This window comes from Antechinus flavipes, chromosome 1 (genome assembly GCF_016432865.1).
Source record: "Antechinus flavipes isolate AdamAnt ecotype Samford, QLD, Australia chromosome 1, AdamAnt_v2, whole genome shotgun sequence".
Lineage (NCBI taxonomy): Eukaryota > Metazoa > Chordata > Mammalia > Dasyuromorphia > Dasyuridae > Antechinus > Antechinus flavipes.
In genome coordinates, this window is record NC_067398.1 from 457,105,580 (window position 1) to 457,115,882 (window position 10,303).

At 33.5% G+C, this 10,303-nt stretch overlaps 1 pseudogene; it reads left to right on the top strand.

Annotated features, from left to right (window-relative positions):
- Nucleotides 1-2,398: 2,398 nt before the first annotated feature.
- On the top strand, nucleotides 2,399-2,991 carry LOC127546620 (cyclin-dependent kinase 2-interacting protein-like; annotated as a pseudogene).
- Nucleotides 2,992-10,303: the final 7,312 nt, after the last annotated feature.

Genomic DNA, 10,303 nt, shown 5'->3' on the forward strand with positions numbered 1-10,303 from the left:
ACTCTATCTTCCTGAAATCCAATTCATGCTCAAGTGAAAATGTCATTCTTTGTTATTATTAGTCTTTTTTTTTTTTTAAATGAAGGAGAAACAAAACAATTGCCTCCAGGATCCAATACAAACTCTGGAAAAATACAAAGCTACCAAGGAGACATCAGCAACTATTGATCCACATGCTTACTTTTTCAGCTTGGTAAGAATGGTTCATGTATATAACAGGAGCATTATCTTTGATGAGAACATGCCAAAGAATTTTGAGGCTTTCCCAGATAATTTTCCATAGAATCATAGCAAAGAGTTGGTATGGGACCTTAGGGGCAAGTTTGTCTAACTCTTCATTTTATGAATGAAGAAACTGAGATCCAGAGAAATTGTGACAAACCCAAAGTATAAAGGTATAGTGTCAGAAGTAGGGTTTGAATCTGGAATTTCCAAAAGTAGTCAATACTCTATTCATTATAACAAGCTGCCTCCAGATCTTTATAGTTATACAAACTTTAGAGAATTTATAGTTATACATGACTAAGAAGTATGGAAACTATTCTATCTGTTGTGTCTATAATTTATTGATTTTTAAAATTAAAAACTCTTGGGTTGGTAGGAAAATAATGTATCTTTGAAAGGACTGCATAGTCAACATGTTTGCTCTGTGTGTGTATGTGTGTGTACATGGGCTTATGTATGTTATATGCAAGATATATATTAAAATGATATTAAACTTCATAGTAAGTGTGAAATAATTTTAATCTGCTGAGTAATGACATTAAATGAAGTACAAAATAGGGAGAAATATGATTATCTAAAGTGTCATTCACTAGTACTACCAAGGATGTCCTGCATAATCTAGAAAAAAGGAAGATTAACTAAATCCTTCCAGCTTTGCAATTAAAGAACATGCTTTCCAAATGTTCTTGTTTGCAGAAAAAATTATATAATTGCATTAGAATTTTTTCCACTTAGGAGCTTCTTTAATAACAATGGGAAAGTGACACACAATGGGGAGGAAAGTGCAAGAAAATATATTACTCATGTTGAGGTGTGGCAGGAGGAGAGAAACTAATATAGAGTACTGCTTTTTATGTTTTTTGAAAAAAAATCATATGTAGTACTTCGATTCTATGTTCTTTCAGTTATATCTGATTCTTCATGATCCTATTTGGGATTTTCTTGGCAAAGATACTGGAGTGATTTGCCATTTTCTTCTCCATCTAATTTTATAGATAAGGAAATTGAGGCAAACAGAGGTAAGTGACTTGTCCAGGATTACATAGCTAGTAAGTGTAAGAGTCTAGATTTGAATTCATGTCTTTCTGTCTCTAGACCCAACATTTTATCCATTGTGCCACCTAACTGTCCCCTACATAATACCCCTATATAATACACTTCCCTACATTTGTTCATCCTTTGTTTTCAGAGAGGACCAATGGGATCATAGGGTGATGTCTTGATTTATCTTTGAATTGGAATTAAGTGACTTAGAGTTGCACAAAGTCCTCAGTCTTTCTCTTTCAGGGTCATTAAAATCCATTGACAAGACAAAAATCAAAATTATAGATTATGGTCCTGGATGCAGTGGATGACCTTGGTGTCTGTTGTGTGATCAAGCTCAAAGAACTCCATAGAGCCTGCTTTAACTGCTTTCATTGCTCTTGGAGCAAATTGTTCTCACCCATCCATTCTATCAAAGGAATCTTCACATAATTGGGGTTTTACTGTGGTGTGACTGCTGCATATGTTACAGCTTCTTAGAGACACACCTGAAAGTTGGGTACTATGTGGACACCTAAGCTGGATGAGCATCCCTGGAAAGAGCTCAGATAGCCCTTATAAGGTGCTTATCTATATGGTTGTACCAGCCCTATGTTGACCAGCAGGCCTGAAAAGCAGCCAGAGGTCCTGGTTTTCCCTGAACATTTCTTAAAACCTAGTGATAAATACCATAGAGTTCTAGGAGGCAAAGAATACTAATAGCTAGTGAGGGTATGTTTTGGGGTGGGGACAGCAAAAGCTTCATGTAAAAGCTGTGTTTTGAAGAAAGCTAGGGAATCTGAAAGACAAAATAGAGAAGGAAATATATTTGAGATACAGAGACATTTTGCAAAAGTAAGGAAATGAGAGATATAATACCTTATATAGGAAATAACTACAGATCAATTTTACTGGAATAGATAATGAGGAAGAGTAATATGCAATAAGACTGAAAGGATATGTGGGAGCCATATTGTGAAGGGCCATTGCCAAACTCTAAAGTTTGTGTTTTATCCCAGAAACAATAGAAGGCCACAAAAGATTTTTAAGGAGTAGAGTGATGTTCATATCTGTGTTTAAAAAAAAAATGTAGAAAGTATTTAGATCTTTCTTTGAACTTCCTCTGACCTACTCTGGGTTTGCTAAAATCATGAATAAAAAGAACTCTGGCTTGGTTACTCCCAAAAGAACTTGTCTAATCTGTTAGTGCAAGAAAAATTAAGGATAATGCTGCAGATTGGCACAATTTATTATTGAAATGGGAGATTCTCAACACTCTGGGGTTTTCTGTTGCAAACAAAATAGAAAATAGCAAAATCAGTGCACTTGCTGAAAACAAGATAGAATTAGAATGCAAGAGCATTGCTTCTGGGTTTTATTCTCAAAAGATACATCCAAAATATAATGAGGAACTTAAGATGTTGTGTAAGGAACTTCATGACACTTTGAAAAACTTGGCTGAGGTACAGATAAAAATGGAAAAGTTAATGTCAACCACTTAAGGAATATGTAACCTAGTAAATCACTGCTATGGAAATGGAAATTATCAAACACCATTTTTCCATACGTGGCTCACAATCTACTTCTATGAAGTTTCTCATAAGCTTTCAGGAATGGTACAAGAAAGAAATACTTCTCAAATGCATCATTATTGAAGAACTCACTCATGTTAAGAACCAGGATCTCCATTTAAGATGCTTATCTATGTGGTTGTATCAGCCCTATGTTGACCAGCAGGCCTGAAAAGCATGCTACTTAAAACTGTATATCAACATTATAATTTTTCCAAAATAACTTCATTTTTAAGTTCAAACTCCTGAAAGAAAATGAATCTTTCTTTTCAGGTCTTGTGGATAGAGGCCCATTGTTGCTTCATACATTTTCTTCCAGGGTAACAGCTCCGCTTCTTTTTTCACTTGCAGAATGATTTGCTTCAATTTCACCTTATGAATCTCTTAACCACTCTAGTGGTTATTTTTAAAATTGATGCTCGTCATCTATTAGTACCTACTGTTAAAACCATGACCCTTCTTATTTGACAAAAATTACCAGGGAAACTGATCATAAGTTGGCAGAAAATATTTAGATCCGCATTTATTTCTATAATAAGTTCTGAATAGATTCTCAACCTACTGTTTAAAAAAAAAAAAACACCATCCACAAAATTGGGTGATAATAGCAAAATGAAAGGAGATGCTTTTCACAATTATAAGTAGAATTCTAAGCCAGAGGATAAAGGTATTTATAATAGAGAAAATAGATCTTGCACAAAAAACCAAAAGAAACAAGACTGGGAAAAATAGTTAAATCAAATAACTGAGAATAAAATCTGCCATAGGAAATTGATACAAAAATAAGAACTATTTCCTAAGTGTTCAAAAGATCTGAACAAATGACTTTCAGTATTAAGAAATGCAATTAACAAACAAAATTTATAGCAAATGATTAAGAGAAATGAACATTGTTGTAACAATATTGGTTTAATTTCACATTAAATTGGCAAGTATGGGGGGAAAAACATAAACCAGCAATGCTGGATGAGTTATAGAAGACAGGAAAAATTCTTAGTCCATACAGAGCTTTGCATTGGTTCAGACATTCCAATTATTTGAAAGTTTTCAAGAAAAGTCACTAAACTATTTGAACCCCTTTGATCCAGGGGTTTGTCTACAATAAAGCATAAAACAAAATGAAAACAAAGAAGGATTGAGATGAGAAAGAACCTCATATCATTAGTATCACTTTTCATGGAAGAAACAACAAATTTGAGTTATTCAGAAAACTAGGGAGATTTATATGAACTTATATAGAGTGAAGAAAACAGAATCAAGACACATGATTTATAGAAAGAAAAATCCAAAAAAAAAAAAAATTCAGGTAACTAATATTAATCAGAAGACTGATGATTTTTTTTTCTCTCTCAGCAGAGGTTGATGGATTTTTTTGGGGTGTGAAATAGTTTGTCTACAATGTGTTAGTACACATTGGCTTAACTATTTTTGTACAAAGGGGTAGGGGCAGAGATAAATATATAAATGCTGTTCAAAAACAAAGAGTCTTTAGTCTCTGGGGTGAATCTTCTATGAGAGAGTGATTTCTGGAAAGGTAAGGACAAATGACATATATGATGATATGATGAGAAGTCATGCATGTATAAAGTTGTGATACATGTTGATGGGAAGAACTGCCCAACTGATGGGATCATAGATTCATGAAAGTGTCAAAATGTCAAGAAAACTGAGTGATTATTTTTATAATGTCTTGATGTTTACAAAACATTTCATCTACATTCTTCCCTAGGAGAGAAAAAGCTATCAGTATTTGTTTAGCATATAGAGGGATCTGGAACTAGTTTTTTGTTTGAGAACTCAGTTGTTTCATTCATATATTGATGGAAGAAGATTTGTTTTTATATCCAATGTTTTATTCATTCAGCACTAATTATGTAATAAAGTTACATATGCTCCCTGCCCAGCAGGCTGAGCTTATTTGGTACTAGATTATACTAAAGGCTTCTGAGTTGCTTTGTTCTCTTTGGTTATTGGATACTATTAAATCACAAAATCTTTAAGAGTTATAGAAAAGTTAGAGAGTTGAAGACTTGGAAGAGCCATAGAATTGAAGACTAAGAAGGAAAGAAGCTGGAATCAGAGTTCTGGTGCTTTTTTTTTAAAAACTGCATTTGGTTTTAAAAAATAATAATAAGCAATATTTATTTAAAATTTTAAGATTTCGCAAGATGTTTTACAAATATTGCTTTATTTTATCCTCACAATAATCATAGGAAGTAGCTATTATTTCCATTTTACAGATGAGATAATAGAGCAAGATAGATATTAAGTGACTTGCCCAGGATCACACAGCTATGAAGTGAGCAGGGTATGAACAAGGTCCAGCACTTGATTATTATATCCTCAGCTGCCTCTAGAATAAAAAAGAATTATTCCTGACACTTTATTACTGAGCTACCCTGAAGTGGTTCAAGGGAGATTATGTGATGTAAAGAGAACATTAGATTGGAATAAGAGGACTAGAATTAATAATGAATTAAGAATAAATAAGAGGGCTTTACTACCACTAGCGTGACTTTAGACAAGTCACTTTAACTCTGGACCCATTTCCTTATTTTTAAGTCTCTCCAGCTTTAAATCCCATGATCCTATAATACTCAGAGCTCCTGAAGAATCACTAGAAGTGTTTTTTTGGTCTATTGCAGCTATTTGAATATGGTATCAACAGTTATATTTGCAAGGATTTTAATAACATTGAGACTGCATGCTTGAAAGTGGCCTTGCTAGAAGAATATACACCAGATGGGATAGGGGAAAAAATAACCCTCTAGCTCAAATTCAGTAACCAAGGGAATTTTGTTCAACAAGTAAGCTAATGATATTCTGGAAAGTCACACACATGACACAACACTAGGAGATATGTGCTTTGCATAAAGGTCTCTCACTTTGTTGTAATATTGTGTTAAATAGAATGGTTTGCTTCTTCATCCCAGAGGCAAAGTGTTAGAGTAGAAAGTCTATTGTGCAAGAGCAGAAGCTCTCTGTTGAAGCACCCAAGAAGCATTTCAAAGTTATAATCAGAAAGGTGTCTGCTAAGTGATGGTGGTTTCTGGTGTTGGACTCGGAGTCAGGAAGATCTGATTTCAAATTGCAACTCATGATCTTCCAAGATGAATAACCACTTTATTTTTCTTAGCTTCATCCTTATCATCAGGTTCAGTAGCTGAGACTACTGAAGTTATTTCCCAATTTTTTCTTCTTAAAATCTTTCATATCTTTAACCCATCATAGCTACCGAAGCCATACTAAAATGCCAAAGAATTTTCCTAAAGTCCAGGTATGGCCATGTTACTATTGTGCTCAACGAACTCCACTAACTCCCTATTGTCTCTTGGATTAAATACAAATTGGCAAGGAAAGACCTCTCAAATCTGGCTCTAACCTAGCTTTCAGCCTAATTATACATAACTCTAGTCAAACAAATAACAAGCATTTATTACATGCCTATGATGGACCAACCTCCCTTCATTCTACATTCCAGCCAAATTGCTGTTGCCCACCTTTGCTACATACATGACACTCATCTCCTTTGCCCATGCTGTCCTCATACCAGGAATATATTTCCTTCTTTAGAATCTCAAGTTTTCTCAAAACTTGGTTCAGATGCCTCCAGTAGAATGCTGGGGATTCTTGCCAAAAAATACTTTGTATTTTATTTATATGTAGACATATTGTCTCTCATCGTAGAATGTAAATTCCCTGAGGTCAAAGATTATTTAAATTGTATCTTTTGTCCTAAGCACCTAGAACAGGATCTGGCACATAGCAAACACTTAATGAATACTTACTTATTTGTTGATTGATAGAATTGCATTAAAGCAAGCATACTATTCAGGAAATGTTCTTGAAGTCTTATACAGAAAGAGGAGGATAATAGTACATTTTGGAAATCTGAGTGGTTTGGGAATCTGATTTTCAGGACTAAGAGAAAAAAAAGAATGTTATCCCAGGATTCTAATAGAATTGATGGCAGAGCCTCACTCAGGGATCTTCGAAAAATCACAAAAAGAGGAGACTTTGCAGGAGACTAAAGATTATCCTAATTTGCAAAAAAAAAAAAAAAAAAAAAAAAAAGAGGAAGAGGATAAAATATACAAATTGTGGGCTGGTGAATTTGAATTTAATTATAGGCAAAATTTTAGCATGTATTATTAAAAGGAATAGTGTGTAATTATTTAGAATGAGAAGCAGTGATCACTAAAAGCCAGCATGGCTTCATTAAGTGCAAATTATAACAGACTAAGTTGATTTCCATTTTTAAAATAAGTTACTCAACTGTTGGATCAGGGAGATGTTTGATATAATATATCTGAAACTTAGGTCAGTATCAAAATCTTTAATGCTATAGTTGTGGACAAGGTGGAGAGCTGTGAGCTAGATAATAGAGTTGATTGGATTCAAAACTGGTTGAATGATCTGACCAAAAGTCAGATTGATTAGATTGATTTTTAGCATGGAAGTAGTAGCACTTTATTATAATGGCCCAGGAATCTCTCATTGGTCCAATTATTCACCTATTTTTCAAGTAACTTGGATGAAGGCATAGAAAGTATGCTTATCAAATTTGCAGATCTCCTCAAACTAGGAGGATGATAAAATAAATATTCAAATGGATCTTGACAAATGAAATTGATTAGTCAGATTTAATTTGATATAACAATGGAAAAAATATAAAATTCTCGCAAACAGATTTAGTACTAGAAGGGACCTTAGAGGCTGAATATTCAATAAATAGACCCCAAACCTATGTTAATTTGGATTTCTACTTCACTGAAATTTCCCCACATCTCAAAAATTATTTGGGTAAAAATCTTAAACCCCTAATCAATAAATTAAACTATATAGCTATAGCTTTTAAAGGTAAGTTATTTCCTATTGACCAATAATGTGTTTTAGAAAGGATAGGAATTATGTTTTCTGTGTTATTTAATATCCTTCAAAGCAATGATGGGACATTGTAACCAGCAGATGTAAATGCAAATTAACTTATACTGATATATAACTTATAATGAAACCACTTGACATTTTGCCTCAAAATGGTTCTGGCATAAATTATATTTACATATACAAAAAAGTTATTATAACTTTATAAATTTAGACTTATAAGGTACTTAAAAACTATCTAGGTTAACACTTTGGTTTTGTAGATCATGAACTTAGTTTTAAAGAGGTCAAAAAATTTGCCCAAAGAAATATAGGTAATAAGTGGCAGGAGATTTGAATTGAGGTTCTTTAATTCTACAGCCAGCATTTCTTTCTGTTATATCACACTACCTATCTATAGCTATGTCTAATTAAATCTTTAAATTATCTATCTATCTATCTAGTCATATCTATATTAATACCTACACATAATCTATATCTTAATATCTATATTTATATCTGTAGCCATATCCATATTTTTATCTATATTCATATATATATATATCTATAGCCATATCAATTTCCATACCTATTGTCTTCACATCACATGTATCCACACATTATGTTAGATGTACATATGTATATAAAAATACATGTATGTATATTTAGCACAGGGGAAAAGATAAAAGGTCAAGTGGTGTTAAGAGTAGGGTTTAAGTCACTCCATCCCATTTATTCCTGGTATATTTATCAGACCAGAATGCATTTTGATCATTTATAAATTGTGGACTTGAATACCTTCTGAGTGACAGAGTTATTCAGATTGGTTAAGGGATTTGTTCATGCTCTCTAGTCTCACATAACCAGTTGCTTACTGGACATCTCAGAATGGATGGACATTTCAAACATAGTAAATTGAAACTGACTTCATTATCTTTGCCCCCACTAAACTCTCCTATTTTCTGAATCACATATATATATATATGTATATATATATATATATATTTGCTGAAGCAGTTGGGGTTAAGTGATTTGCCCAGGATCACATAGCTAGGAAATATTAAGTGTCTGAGGGTTGATTTGAACACAGGCTCTCCTGACTTCAGGGCTGTGCTCTATCCAATGTACCAACTGGCTGCCCTCTAAACCAAAATTGTTGAGGATGACAACATTCTCTTCATCAACCAAGTTTACTATCTATTATTATTCCTAAAACCCATTCTACATATTCATCCTGTTACCAAGTCTTCTTATTTTTGCTTTTACAACAACTCTTTTTTTAAATTAAAGTTTTTTATTTTCAAAACATATGCATGGATAATTTTTCAACATTGACCCTTGTAAAATATTGTGTTCCAAATTTTCCCTCCCTTATTCCTTTCTCCTCCCCTAGATGGCAAGTAATCTATGTTAAACATGTTAAAATATATGTTAAATCCAATATATGCATACATATTTATGTAATTATCATGGTGCACAAGAAAAATCAAATCAAAAAGGAAAAAAATGAGAAAGAAAATAAAATGCAAGCTAACAACAACAAAAAAGTGAAAATGCTATGTTATGTTCCATACTCAGTCCTCACAGTCTCCTCTCTGGGTGCAGAGGCTCTCTTCATCACAAGATCATTGAAACTGGCCTCAATCATCTCCCTGTACAACAACTCATATCTATCTGTACTCACCCTAGTATAGACCTTCATCACCTCATGTCTGGACTATTTGAATAATCTACTGACTGATCGCCCTCTCTCATCTGATGTTTCCCCCCATTCTAGTCCATTGCTCATTCAACTGCCAAAATGATTTTTTTTTTTAAAGCAATGGGGGAACCTGATCATTTTTCCTGTATTCTCCCTCTTCACCCCGCCCCCCCCTTTGGCTTCAAGTTAGCAGTGGGGGGAGAGGAGAAAGGTGAATGACATACAAAAAGCAGGAAACTGAGAATCAAGATAAATCTTCAAACAAAGGAAAGTTATGTATAGTGGACCTTGAGATGTAGTTCTGCCATAGAGAGATCAATTTATAGCAACTCAACAACATACTATTGCAGATAATCTAATCAAACAAAACCTAACAATCCAGGACAATCAAGATATATTTGTGAGGAACAAATTTATTTTCACAGGTATATGTTGGCTGAAGGTTATTCTTATACTAGTGCTAACACCACCTATTGGTGCTTGTTACTGGCAGAGCCTAGCAAACTTGCACCTGAACTTGTCCATCATTATTGTACAATATGCTAATTCAGCTGATGTAAAGAGCCATCAGTGATGGGTGAAAAATGTCCACATGATAAAAAAAGGTATCTTCTTATCGATCTTGAATTAATCACAGAGTTATTTACTAGCAAAACTTCTATACTCAAAAGATATGTGATTTCAACATCAATTAATCAATGAGCATTTATTAAACTTTTACTAATGTGTCATGTGTCATGAATGGCAATATTTGTATAACTTATTTTCTATTTTCATGAATTGTATTGGCAAAAGAGAAAAAAGGAATAATCATCACCTGGTTGTCAACTTCTTGCTATCAAGCTTTATATACTGTTGGTCTGGTCTTCAGATGGTGGTCATAGGCTATGGCAGGGCTTGTGCTTAAAACCCATCCAGT